Source organism: Centruroides sculpturatus, unplaced genomic scaffold (genome assembly GCF_000671375.1).
Source record: "Centruroides sculpturatus isolate CEXI.00-Female unplaced genomic scaffold, Cexi_2.0 scaffold435, whole genome shotgun sequence".
Lineage (NCBI taxonomy): Eukaryota > Metazoa > Arthropoda > Arachnida > Scorpiones > Buthidae > Centruroides > Centruroides sculpturatus.
Genome location: NW_019384953.1, coordinates 338,638 through 353,494, shown reverse-complemented (window position 1 = coordinate 353,494; position 14,857 = coordinate 338,638). Strand labels below are relative to the sequence as shown.

General features: G+C 30.4%; 1 long non-coding RNA gene across 1 annotated transcript; it reads right to left on the bottom strand.

Annotated features, from left to right (window-relative positions):
* Positions 1-2,731: 2,731 nt before the first annotated feature.
* LOC111632312 lies at positions 2,732-13,289 on the bottom strand. Its single transcript, XR_002757837.1, has 3 exons — positions 13,166-13,289; positions 4,210-4,266; positions 2,732-3,146 (listed from the first exon to the last, which is right to left on the bottom strand). It is a non-coding gene; the product is annotated as an uncharacterized LOC111632312 (long non-coding RNA).
* Positions 13,290-14,857: the final 1,568 nt, after the last annotated feature.

The window sequence follows — 14,857 nt, the reverse complement described above, 5'->3', positions numbered from 1 at the left end:
TATGGCCAACTGTCGATAAATAATTTCACGATCTTTAACTTGAAATGCTTCAAAATCTATTAGAATCGCATTCTGTAATTTTATATAAATAAAAATTAGGATTAGTATTATTTTATATTTAATAAGAAAATAACAAAATGATTTCATACATAAATATTTTTTACTGACCATATATAATGTTCATTGATATACCAAATGTTTTGTCTTCTTATTTTTGATGTTATATCACGATTAAATTCAATTATTTCATCCATTTTATCAAATTGTTAATTTGAAACTTATGTTTTTAAAATTAAAAGAATTTAGTTTTAATTTTCTGATTACAAATTTGAATTGAATTAAATTTTATTTTAATAATAAGTTTAATATATTCCATTTAATTATTAAATTTATTATAAAATTAAGTTGTACTAATTTGTAATAATAATTTTAAAAAAATTCGTTGAGTAAATTAAAACACAACAATTTGAAATTAATTATCAAATGTTTATTTTTTAACAATTAATTATTTATTCTAAGTGAGTAGGTGTCAATTTTTTATTATTATTACAAATTAGTACAACTTAATTTTATAATAAATTTAATAATTAAATGGAATATATTAAACTTATTATTAAAATAAAATTTAATTCAATTCAAATTTGTAATCAGAAAATTAAAACTAAATTCTTTTAATTTTAAAAACATAAGTTTCAAATTAACAATTTGATAAAATGGATGAAATAATTGAATTTAATCGTGATATAACATCAAAAATAAGAAGACAAAACAGTTGGTATATCAATGAACATTCTATATGGCCAGTAAAAAATATTTATGTATGAAATCATTTTGTTATTTTCTTATTAAATATAAAATAATACTAATCCTAATTTTTATTTATATAAATTACAGAATGCGATGCTAATAGATTTTGAAGCATTTCAAGTTATCGACAGTTGGTCATAACGTTTCACAGTCTTATAGAAGCTGTAATAGACATTTATATAGATTCTGTTAAAAAGTATCAATTATCAGCGAAAGATCAATGGCAAGTCGATTTTACTAGCAAAAAAATTCATGAATTAAATTTTATAGACAAAAAACATTGGATATAACTGGCGAGATCAAACACAGTAATTTACAAAAGTTGTTAAATTATTTCACAACATATAATGAATTATTTTTATTTAAAGGTGGATAGATAAGATTAAAAAAATATTTTTAAAAACTGTTACCTACAATTATTTAGACATCAAACATTTTAGATGTCTAAGGTTGGATAATATTAAAAAATTTGTTAATACTACAAATATTTTAAAAAGAATTGTTCTCTTTACGATATTTAATAAATACATTCAACAAAGTTTTATTTACAATTTTAATTTATTCGATAGTAATTTACTCAAAAAATTAATTTTATAATCTGAAATAAATCCATTCAACAAATTTTTACTTGCAATTTTAATTTAATCGACATCTGAAATTAATTTTGTGATCAGTATGGCCCAAACCACTACTACTTATATATCTAAATATTTAAAACACAGCTATGTATTCCCCAGAAACACATGTTTACATTCAGGTATGTAATTAATATGCTCAGCTCTGTATTCGATTTTATTATTTACTTACAATTATTACTTTTCAGTACATAAATATAAATTGTTCTAATTCTAATTTTAGGGTTTCTCAAGCGTTTGAAACCGGAATACTTCAAAAGATGATGGATACAAAGCAAGGAAATAAGAAAGTGAAAAATCAATTTGAATCATTAAATTTATCAAACTTTTCAGGGGCTTTTTTTCTTCTTTTGTCAGGTTATTTGTTAGCATTTATTTTCTTTACATTAGAGGTATTTATAGGCAAGAGGGCTAGAGCTGTCCCGGATCAACATGACAATAATAAATTATCAAAAGTTTGCTGCATTCGTATACATAAATAAATAAGTGTAATGTCACATTATTGCATTAAGTAGAAACAGAAGCAATTTTTAAAATATTTTTTTTCTTTTTATTTCCATTAACATGTCAGTGAAATTGATATAATTCATTTTATCTGTTAAATTAAATTTGTATTAATCTAAAAAATGATAAAAGAAAATTTAATCCACTAAAATACTTTTTATGTGTAAATAGTATGAAATAGTTGTAAACAAATAGTAATTCTTGTCTTAAGAAGCAACTCTCCTATCACATCATTTGGACATCCATATCTGTCATTCTCTTATTAAACTGTCATATTAAACCATATAATTTAAACCATATAACTTTGTGTAAAATTATATGCAAAATATGGTGCAAAATTATACTGTTTAATATCATATGTACTCAGTGCTAAAATTAATGTACACGTTAGTAGTGTAGATTTGGTATATACTGGATTACAAATTTCTATGGCAAAATATAATGTATGATACAAAATAGATTACACATAAAACTTTTGCTTTGGAATATCGTTTGATACAATATATTTGATTTACAATTAAGAGTTATTTCTGTGCAATTTTTCTACCACTTGATATATATCAGCAAGAACGTAAAGTAATATATTGTTAATGTTGTTATTCATATAAAAATGACTGAGTCGGCAATATTTTAAAATGTTAGATTACACTTAAAATTTTTGGTTTGATTTTTAAATAATGTCTGAATAAGTTTTTTTGAAGATAGATTAAATATTTATATTGTATATACAGTATTGTTTGATGATTTTGTCTTCTGTGATTACTAAATATTTACTTAAAGAAAACTTAAGTAGTTACAAAATTTTATTTGTAATACATTTCTTCACGTAATTCAAACTATATACCATAAATCAACATAATCGATGAACTTAATTCGTTTGACTAGTAAATTTAGTTCACAATACTATTATAAAATAAACTTTTATATTTAAAATTTTCAACATTGAGACAGCGTTAAAAATCATGAAGGTTTGAAGCTGTAAATCCATATTTTCTTAAGTGAGAAAAAGATAAATTTAATCTTCACATATTAAGCAATAACATTTAAACAAGGTACATCCACCTCCGTGTGCAGGAAAATGCTTCATACACAGACGTTTGCAATTATGACGTATCATCTCAGTCCAAAAAACACATTTGAACGGTTTGCCATTAAGTGTTGGAACAAAACGAATTTCTCTTTGGCCAAATACAAAGTATTCTAGACGAAAAACAAATGAATTACAATCAATTTAAGAGTGACTGTTTTATGCACTGAGTGACCAAAGAGTCTCTATGCATGAGATTGTGTTGTGGACCTCCCAGGTAGAAAGTACCGTATCGCAAAAGAACTATCCGATGCGCTTTTGCAAAATCCAGACCTAACATGTGACAATTCGCTTTGGAACAGTGTGAAAAAAACTGTTTAATTCCGCTTTTTTCCACATCAGATAAAGATCTAAAAACAGTTATCTGTAAACTCTTAATTCCAGTGTCAACATGGAAGAAGTCTCCATGAGCATAATAAAAACTTCAAATTTGTGAATAGAAAGCAACATAACACGCAAAGAGACTTTGTGGTCACATTAGAACAGGAGTTCCCAATCTTTACTGCTTGTCGATCCTGTTCTAAAATTGAATTTAATATATGTACTACGATATTTGGTGATTCAAGATAAGAATACATTAAAAATTGGATAAAATAAAAGCCATAGGTCACCCTTCTATTAGATCCCTAATGATTTATTTTTATGATCCCAAGTACTTGTTTTATCCCTTTTCTACCTCCAGGTCTCTTGGCTGGTGTAATTTCTAAAAACGCCATTTTAGATCTTCGCAGGTAGTCAATTCTTGAAAAATGTCTCAAAACACGGCATAAATTTTTAAATTTTAGTAAAGTAAAATGCGCAATTTTGTATAAAACACGTCATTTTAATAATACTTCCTGTGCCTCAAACGATGTCTAGTAATTTATCGATCTCTATAAAGACCACTAATGAGCAGGTTGGGAACACCTGTTCTAGAATATCTTATAATTGGATAGTGCTTTAAACGTAATATATTAATTAATAATTTTATAAAATAATTTCGAATCATTTAATTAAGAAATACTTTATAAAATTTGAAAAAATAAAGTAAAATATTATCCAAATCTTTACATCTAAAATTAAAAAGTTTTGTAATTAATGATAAATTTTGAAATAATTATTGATATGTAAAACATGTAATTAGTTCCATTTATTTAAGAAATTAAAGAAAAAAAAAGCAATAAATAAAAAATTTACCCAAATTTATCAGAAATAAAAAGATACCAATGAATCTTAAAGACGACATCGCAATTTCTGGAAATAAAAAGAAATAATAAAATTAATCAAATTATATTGAAGGATTAAAAATATAATAACGTTCCTTAAATCTATTAACTTTTATAATGATTTTACAGAATAAATATCTAACATATAAACACTTAAAAATGCATATTTTGTACAATATAAAAAATTGTAAATGCTAATAACGAGTAGGGTTATGTTTGTCCTACTAGAGATATGACAAACGAACCTCCTTTATCTCATCACTTTCTCTACCAGTGACAATACAAATTTAATAGAATCAATCTCCCTAATACACAATTCTTTCCGCAAAATTTCAAAATTTTCGACAAAAAGCACCAGAATTATTAATCTTATATAACTTACGAGTATATAAGATAGAGGGAAAGTATGGCAATCGGTCAAAAATGACACCCCTCATTATTTTTACATTTTTGGACTTTGGACACCTTAAATTGTCGAAGAATTCAAAAAAGTCGTTGGTAATTTATGTATGTATAGATGTTTTATATATGTATAGTTATTGTGTGGGGATGCATGATTTTGTTCACTTTGTTTGAAGCTTAATAACTTATATGCTCTTGTGCTTTCTGTCAAAAACTTCTGAAATTTCGCAGGAATGTTTGTGTATTAGGGGGATTGATGCTATTAAATTTTGATGATTAATTAAAGGTAGAAGGGGTGGAGAGAAAGAGAGAGTTACGTGTCACATTTCGAGTGAGATCATACTTAATAAAGATTTTATTTATTATTAGCATTTACGATTCATAAGCATTTTGCCATTTATAATAGTTTAAAAATATAAAATACTTTTTAATAAAATATGATAACAGACGGAGTCACTTAATATTTCCGGGAAAGTTAATTAATTGGTTGATGGATTTTTTAAAATATAAAATATGAACATTATGTGGCATTAATTATGTATTAAAATATGTTTATTTACTCATCGAAAATGTTTTGAAGTAACGCTATTTTTGACATATCACTAGCTGAAGTGGAAATTATTTGCTTTGTTTTTCTTTGTCATGATTATTTCACTAGTTGTTCCCGGATGGCAGACTAGTTTCACTTATTTCACTATTTGTTCCCAAATGGCGGATCCGGGAACAAATTTTTTAATTTGTGCAATGAAAAAAGCAATATATAAAAGTTTTAATGCTTTAATAATCTCATAAAAAACTGGTGAAACCAGGTTGAAAAAGTAGAGCTCAGGATAAACAGCTAAATAAAGAAAATTTAAATGTTGTGGCATAAGAATACGGAAGCAGATTTGACAGTAAGACTTAACATGTGAATAAGGTGTCTCAAACTTCCTTCGCTAGTACTACTCAAACATGTTGTAACGTTCAACTAATTAATGTAGTGCAATTCGACATTAAGGCACAAAGTAAAGCCTTTATCTGTGACGACGTTTATTTTTCCGATTTATTATAATGATGGCTGCTTCCTCCAAAACTTCCTATAGTTGTAGTCTGTGTAATGTGCACATTATTCACATATTATGTTAAAAGTGTTAAATCTGCTTCCACTTCTTATACGACAACTAGGGTTTCTCAAACGGGATCCCGGGATCCCGGTTGTTTTTTTAACCTGGGAAATATCCCGGGAAATTTTTCTTATCCCGGAAAATCTCGCAAATTTCTTAAAAATTCACTTTTTTTCTTATTTTGTGTTAAGGTTGAGGAATTTTGCAAATAGAATGCATAATTAACTCATTCACTGTCAGAATACATTTGTATTTATTAATTTTAAACCTACCTATTAGTTTTTTTTTAATTTTTGCTCGTTATAGCATGTCACAAATGGTCAATAATCAATATATAGCTTATTTGTGGCAGGACTATAAAAATTCTCTACTTGTCGGAACCTGTAATATCTGGAATAATTGTGCTTACGCTGTCTTGATTTTTAACCATGCCCAGTAGCTTCAATAAATGCCTGACGCCAGATTGTGCAAATTGGGCAAGGATACAAGCGAGTACAAAGTCTGCAAGTATGAAGTTTTTCTTCATAAACCTGATTATTAAAGCCAAATGAATTGCCGAATTATCGAGCTCTAAGCTTGATGCCGCTATTAAAGCAGCCAAGGTAGACAAATCAAGAATACTAGAGAGCGAAAGAAGTACTACAATCTCGAAAACGAACTCGAAATCTTCCAGGCTACAGGTGAAAAAACACATAATATCTGTCTTCTCTTAAATGCATTAAACACTATTCCAATCACATCAATTGAATCGGAAAGGGCATTCTCGGTGGCAAGACTTTTCATTACTAAAATAAGAATTAGAGTGAGTTATCGGAGTATTGACCATCTTTGCTTTTTAAAATCTTATAAAAGTTTGCAATATTTTGTATTATATTTTATTTAAAAAACGAAAATTACCTTCTAAATTAGAAGTTCATTTTTTTTAATTTTTAACTCAATTCAAAACATTTTTTTGTTGTTGTTGTATGCAGTTTCCAGCAAACTTTAATTAATTTTTTTCTATTTGTGAAAATTTCTACGTTATTTAAAGGTAATTTTTATTATAGGCCTATAGACCTTACACAGCATTATTAATATGATTTTCGAGGTTACAGAATTTAAAATTACTTTAAAAATGGAAAATAATTATATCATTTGATTTCAAGATATTTTGTATACCTTAATAATAATTGATTCTATCCCGGGAATTCCCGGGATCCCGGGAAACAGTTCATTTTTATCCCGGGATCCCGGAACAAGCAAAAGACCGGGAAATGAGAAACCCTAACGACAACATTTAAATGTTTCCACTGACTTCTACTTTAAAACCTGGTTTCACCAGTTTTTTTATGGGATTTCAAGTACAGTATTTTTCAGTCATAGTTTCATGAATATTCATGTGACATTCATATATCATGTGATATATTCATGTCACAGTCATGTGGTAGCATGCAGATTTTTCTCAGGTCTCTGAGAATAAATATCAAAATTTGGTGCACATTGGGCAAAGAGTTAAAAACTTAATAAGAGAAGTGAAATAATAAAGAGCATAAATTACTTCAACCTGTAACAAACTAAAAGCAATCTATTGAAACATAAGAATATTATTTTAAAGAAATGACAGCTCGTGTTAATATCAAAAAATCTTAAGAGGAGGTCGTTCAATTTTCAGATCTTTATGCTCTTCAATATTTTAGATAATTTAAAATATAGTTAATTTCGATCAGGATCAAGAACTCATTATCCTGATCGAAGTATGAATTTGGTAACTAGAGACAGAATCTTGTTACTTTTCCGACAGTTATATATAAGTGAGGGAAAGTATGACAATCGATCAAAAAATGAACCCTGAAGATTTGTACATTTTTGGACTCGGAAACTTAAAACGTCCAGAGATACAAATAATGGGTTTTTCTGGGTAGAGAAGGGTGAGTGTATTGTGTTTGGGAGGAGCACGATTTTCTAAACTCAGTTTCAATCTTAATGACTCTTGTGCTTTTTATAAAAAATTTCTGATTAATGCAGTTAAATTTTGATGAGATAGAGTTCATGTAGAGTCGAAATTAATGACGATTTTATTAGTTATCGACTTTTAGTAACAATTTGTTAATACACAAACTTTCATGCAAAATTTCAGAAATTTTCGACAAAAGCAGATAAGTTATTAAGCTTCAAACAGGGTTAACAAAATCGTGTCCCCCATACACTAGCATTTATACGGAATTTTTGCATTTCTCGACGTCTCAAAGTCCCCTGAGTCAAAAGATGTAAAAATCTTGGGTGGTCGTTTTTGATCGATCACCATACTTTTCTTCTGTCATGTATAACAGAGCCTGGAAAGTAAAAATAAAGATGTAATCAAAATTTCATTTAACGTTAGCATTTGTTGTTTCTGAAATTGAAAATTGACACTAAACCGAAGTATTTCAAATACAATAGAATTCGCTTACTGTAAAGAAACTTCGTGTTATTATACAAATATAACTTCATATATAACAAATATATAACAAATATAACAAATAAAACTTCGTTATTAGCGTTAAAAAACGCTAATAACACTAATTTGGATGATAACATTAAACGAAGTAACTGAATATGACTACAATTATTAGATACAGTAGGCCCCCCTATAACGCTTAGATACGTTCCACTTTATAAGAATTTTACGTTGTAGGAATCCTTAAATACACGAGCCAATCGCAGCCCGATAGGTGTGAAGTTTACGGACTAAGCCTGTTTGAAAGGTTTTCTTCTATAAAATTAACCGATTCTAGACTAATTCCACTCAACATTTCCAAAACACGTATAATTTTTTGGGAATAATCCGTATAAACTATGCTATAAACAAAAAATTGTAGGATTACTTACTGAGTGTGCACCGTTCGACTACGCCGTTGCTTACGCTTGTTTTCTCGCGGAGCAGCGCACCAAACGGCGGCCGCGTTTTCTGATAAATTATTTTTTTGCGAAAAATTCGTTGACCTTTGGAGACATCATTAATATAAATAATTTTAATGGCCGTTAAATAAGAAATGTTTCTTTCAGAAGAAATGTATAAAATTACAGTACTGTATTAGACTTACAGTACCTAATTTACATACTGTACAGACGATACACGATAGTAAACTCAACTTATCCGCCTAAACTCTCCGCAGCGTAGCGCTAGACGGCAAGAAAAAAAATATATATAATTATAATAAAGTTACAATAAATTAAGTTAATATATAATTATATATACAGTGCCTAATTTATATATAATTTATATATAATACTGTACAGACGATAGCAAACTCAATTTACCCGCCTAAACTCTCCATAGCGTGGCGCTGGACAGCGGAAAGTAGTTCGGCTGCTCGTCCACTACTGGTACAGATTCGATCAATCTTGTCGCGACACGAGTCGGCGACGACGTTTTACGAGTCCCTTTATAAGAATACTGCCGCAATTTTGTCGCTAAGTTATAGGAATTTCCGTTATAGGAACCCACGTTACAGGGGTCTACTGTATTTTAGTTTTATTGCTCTTAACATTAAAGACTGTAAGATTTTAAATATTTAATAATTGATAATAAGTCATCTAGCGTATAACTGTCGTAAGAAATACCACACATTTTCGACTACTGTACTGAGAGGAAAATACATACTGTAATAATTAAAACGTCTAAAGCATTGAAATAACATTGATGACGATAATTTGTAATAATTGTGCATGTATAGCCTATACTGTATATAGGTTAAATCAGTGTTTCTCAATTAGTTTTTCCTACGTACCACTTCAAAAAAGAGCTAAAACTCGCGTACCCCTTATAGCAGAAATTCATATTAATCCATACTAATATTATAAATTCGAAGGCAATTCTGTTTGTCTGTTACCTTTTCACGTCTAAACCGCTAAACGGGTTTTAATAAAATTTGGCACAGAGATAGCTTACATGTTAGAGATGGACATAGGCTACATTTTACTGCAAGAAAATATCTTAGTCTGCGACTATGCAGACGCGAGCGAGCGAATTTTCCAAGCGAGCGAGAATATGTGGCGAGAAGAGGCGAGACGCGATAAATATCAAAACCAGTCAGATATGTGCGAGAACCAGAAATTCGCTTCCCACTAACGTTTATGCATGGTTTTCCTTTGCGAAAACTAGATCGCTCGCAACCTCTCGCTCGCTCTAAATTCGCGTCTGCATAGTCGCACCCTTACTCTCACGAAAAAATTCGATTTAATGCGGGCGAAGCTGTGGGTACACAGCTAGTAATAAATGAAATAAGTTTTTTTTTACATTTATTACTTTTAAAATACAATTCTAATAATAATGAAAATAACATAAGGTTATTTAATTTTAATGCGACAAATGTGCACGAGTTTCTTTGCACAGCTTTGTAAAATCTGGTTGCTTTTTGGCAGTGGCGTAGCATAGTGGGGGCGGCAGGGGCGGCCCGCCCCGAGCAACACTTTTAGGGGGCGGCAAAATTTCGCAATAAATAATATCTTGTAAAAATTTGAACAATTTTATTTCATATTTTTGTCGCACTTACGTTTCGGACCGATTGAAATAAAAACAGAATTTTTCATTACTTATTCTGTGACGAAACTGAATTTTAGTCTTTTAAATTGAGATACCTAAATAAGGGGGCGGTGAAATTTTCCTCCGCCCCAGGCAGCTGACACCCACGCTACGCCACTGCTTTTTGGTCAGCTTCATTCTCGAGTCATCTTCGAGTTGAAGTCGGTGACGATGTTTAGTTTTCATGTTTGTCATGGCCGAAAATCCGCTCTTGCAGAGGTATGTTGCGCAAAATGGTAGCGAATATTTTATTGTCGCTTCGCTGATATCATAAATTTTAGCCTGTTTTAGAAACGAGATATAGTAACTGATTATTAAACTCAGTGAAGTCTCATTATACTCTGCGAGAAGTCGCGTTGTCGCGCGCGAGAAATAACAGCGACAAAAATTTTCAAAATTAATTTCGCGAAAACAAATTGTGTTAATTGTACAATTTTGTTTCTTGCGCAAGAATTTCATTTAGGTATTGTCACAAATGCATTTTTTTGATGAAATTTCGAGAATATTTTTAGTTATAAATGAACGAATTTGTGCGTTCGACATTATGTTGTAAATTGCCGAATTTTTGGTGATTCACCCATTATTTTTTTTGATTGCTTCATCTCATGCATTTAAATTTTAAATCGACCGATTTTAATTGCCGCGCGTACCCCTTCACGCAATTTCGCGTACCCCCAGGGGTACGCGTACCACTAATTGGAAACCACTGGGTTAAATGAATGAATAAAAGCTATCCTGGAAATATTGCATTGTAGCGTTTATACAAATTCTTGCTGTCAGTAGGTAGCAAAACTCCTACAGGTTTCTCTGTTGTTGCGTGTATCCAATAACTACAATTTTTCATTTTTGTAAAACAAGACATATTTTGGGTTAAACGATTGGCAATTGTATATTCTAGATGTTGGCAGTAGTAAGAATATACATGTACAGTACTGTACATATAAAGAATTCATAAGTAAGTCTCATATTGCTCGCTTTGATCTTTCTCTAAAGTAATAGAATTTTTACAATAAAAATTTCTTTACGTGTCCAATAACTGTACCGCCAATAAATGCGTTAATAGCGAAACTATTAACGCATTTATTTATTTTTTTTATTTATAACACCAATTACGCAAGATATTCATCAAAGTATGTATTTGCATAAGTTGCTTCTACTTTTCTCTACAACGTGGTGCAGGGACTTCCTCAACGAAGACAGGACTTATTTACCAAAGATCCACGATCCCCCAAGAATTCCACAGAAAGTTTTCAGGAGTCCATGAGTAAAAACAAACTTTAACGTTCCTATATTTCAAAGCTATTGTATTATAATTATCATAAGAAAGAAGCACATTACTTTTATATTAGTAGATATATATCTATATAACTGATTTCATTTCATGTACAGTATTTTAATAAAGTATTTTCAATTTTGTTACATGTTGATGTGATTTGTATTCTTTAATTTATTTCAAGTAATTATTTAAAGCAATAAAACTTTTATATACCCTATTGCTATTTTTATAGCACAAATTATAAAATTTGCTCCCCGGATCTGTCACTGAATAGAGATTAGTGAAATCATCATGACATTAGAAAGAAAAACAAAGCAAATCATTTCCTCTTTACAAGTGATATGTCAAAAATAGCTTTATTTCGAGACATTTTAACCTTCAACTTTTAAGAAATTCACAATTAACGTTTTTGAAATAAACCGCACCATTAATCTCTTTATTTTTACATATTTAAGTGTACAAAAAAATAGACTCTTAGCCAAGCAAATGCAATACCATGAAGGATCTTCCATTATGCTTGTAATTTTCATCGCCATACTCGTCTGTAGCCATGCGTTATGGTTTGGAACGCCATTAGTTTCTACTTTCTCACCTTCCTCCTGCTTTTTCTCTCGATTTTTTACCTATCAAACACGCCTGGTCAATGATCGTCCTGCGACTGGCACAACACACACCATCTGTTGCTACTTCCGATGAACTTTGGCAACATGTTGAAGCAGCATAATATCGCAATCATCGAAAGCCTCTTTCAATGCCCGGTGTGTGACAGCCGTTATTGCTGTTCAGGATGGCAGCACAAAATATTGATTTTTTTCACGTTCTGCTAGTCGAACGGAGCTGTCAATTTACTCATTTCATCCTTCTGTCTTATGTTATTTGTCTAATAAATATTGTTTCAGTATCTACAGGCCATCATGGTGTTGTGTTTTATTTGGCCAACTATATATATAGGTCTATATATATTTATTTGGCCAACTATATATATTGTACTACACGATTGGTGTCATGTAATGTTGATATTTTATATTTAAAAAACGCAATAATGAGTGCAATTATTCGATTGTTTTTACATTTGATGAATATTTCATTAAATACAGTATATTTAATTTAGCTAGTTAGATTTGTAGTTGCTGTTGCCATTGTTATTTAGCCAAACTGCTCAACAACTGCCTCTGCTAGAAATAGCAAAATTTGTGTGAGAAACCGAGGAGGTCCAGGGGTGTGTCTTTATCTCCTCTTTAACGACGATGAAATGCAAATCCCGTTCACGGTGTCAATGAATGGCGAAAATTTTGAGAAGTGGGAAGGTTAGTGAGGTCGTTAATAAAGTGTCGGCAATACACGAAGGATGACATTCAAACATAAGCGAAACAAATTTAATATAGCAAAAACATACGAAAAGAAAACGATTAAACAATACATTCCACACCTAAATAACAATTCTATTGGGTTACGGTAGTCTGACATTTAAACAGTCCGATATTAACGGAAGTCCCGTAGCGAAGTAAGCAGATCTGGATTGGTTCTTGCTATTAATTAGTTTTTCGTTAACACTAGTCTAAGTTAGAATCTAGAGAGTTTCTATAAACCGTAAAGTAAATACCTGTATGCTGCGTTGATACGGCGACCAAGTCACAAACGAGTTCCGTGAATGAGAGGTAGAGGTCTGAAGAGGTCTTGTCGGTAGTAGAGTAGGTTTCTTTAGACGATTGCGCCGATGTTCGGGTGCGATCCCTTTTTATATGTGTCTCGTTTGAGAATGGTCAGACGAATTTTAATTTAATGCGTTCTAAATTCGATCTAGTTCCGGGTGTTGTTGATACGGGCTGTCAGAAATCGGATGTCCGACGAATTATTAACACCTATCCGGTATTGTTACTCATCTTACCTCATCATTTACTTTGTTTGGCAGTTATTATCACGATTAATTGCTGTTTTGATTAAGGTCATGGTTTACGTTACAACTTTAATTTAATAATAATTGTAGATTTGGAGGGATATTTGATCGGGGTTTTATCTGTCAAAAAATCGCGAAAAAAAGGATGTGTGGTATAGTATTTTTGAGCCCTCTTTTTGTGATGGAGTCCATTTCCGTAATTGCTTTGTTAAAATGATCTAAAAGTATTCAATGTTTTACTTGCAATAGACATTCTTTCTTGCTTTTGCGGCCATTGTTTAATAGTCCGATTTTTTCTATTTCTGAATATTCATGATTCAAACAATTAATTAATTATAATTTATCGAAAACATAAGAAAAGACTAATTTTAATTTCTCTTAAACGCTATCATACATTTTAGTTACTTTTTACAATGGAATATGTTTTAAACCATTTTTTGATTTGTGCTTTCAACCTAGTCCAGGTCAATTCATATCATTTTCCTTCTTCTAGCCTAATTGTTTTTACCAAGATTATTTCTGATTGAAGCTTTACTGTGGAAATAAATGTTATATCGTATAATTGGAGACATTCTTTTATTCCTTGCAGATTTTTAAGCCAAATATTTATATTTTGTGGATCAAATGCAGGCCAAGATATTAACTTTTGTGGAATGATAAAACCTTTCGGAAGCATAGGACTTATCGAAAAATTGGAGTAACTTTGTATTTGCAAACGTATTCCCATGTTTATAAAGTCTAGTTTCTAATTCCTTTCTAATTTGATTTATTAAGTTAATCATCATGTTAATACATGAAACAGGAAAAAGTCCGACTTTCTATCATCCTCTAGAAAAACAGAAAAAGGTTCTCGTTCCATTCCCGAGTTTTCGAAGATCCTGGGACTATTTTCCTTTTTTTTCTCAAGATTTTTAATTTTCTTTTGTAAATTACGAAAAATTGATTTTAGTTGCATAACTTTGTTATCTTTAAAAACAACTCTATCCTTTCTTATTATATGATTATATACATAATAATTTCTGGCTGCAAAAAACAATTATTGCCGGACCTTATGTGTAAGACAAATGAACAATGAACTTATCGTTTTCTCTTCCTTTTCATTTAAAACTAGCCGTTATTTTTACAGTCGACCCCCCTATAACGTACGTTCCTATAACGACAATTCCTATAACGTAGCGAAAAAATTGTAGCAACTTTCGTATAACGTACCTCCTATAACGTCGTTTCGCGACAAGATTGATAGAGTCTGGACCAATAGTGGATGAGCAGCCGAACTACTTTCCTCCGACCCTGCGCCACGCTACGGAGCGGCTAAATTGAGTTTGCTATCGTCTGTTTAGTATTATATATAAATTATATATAAATTAGGTACTGTACATATAATTATATATTAATTAT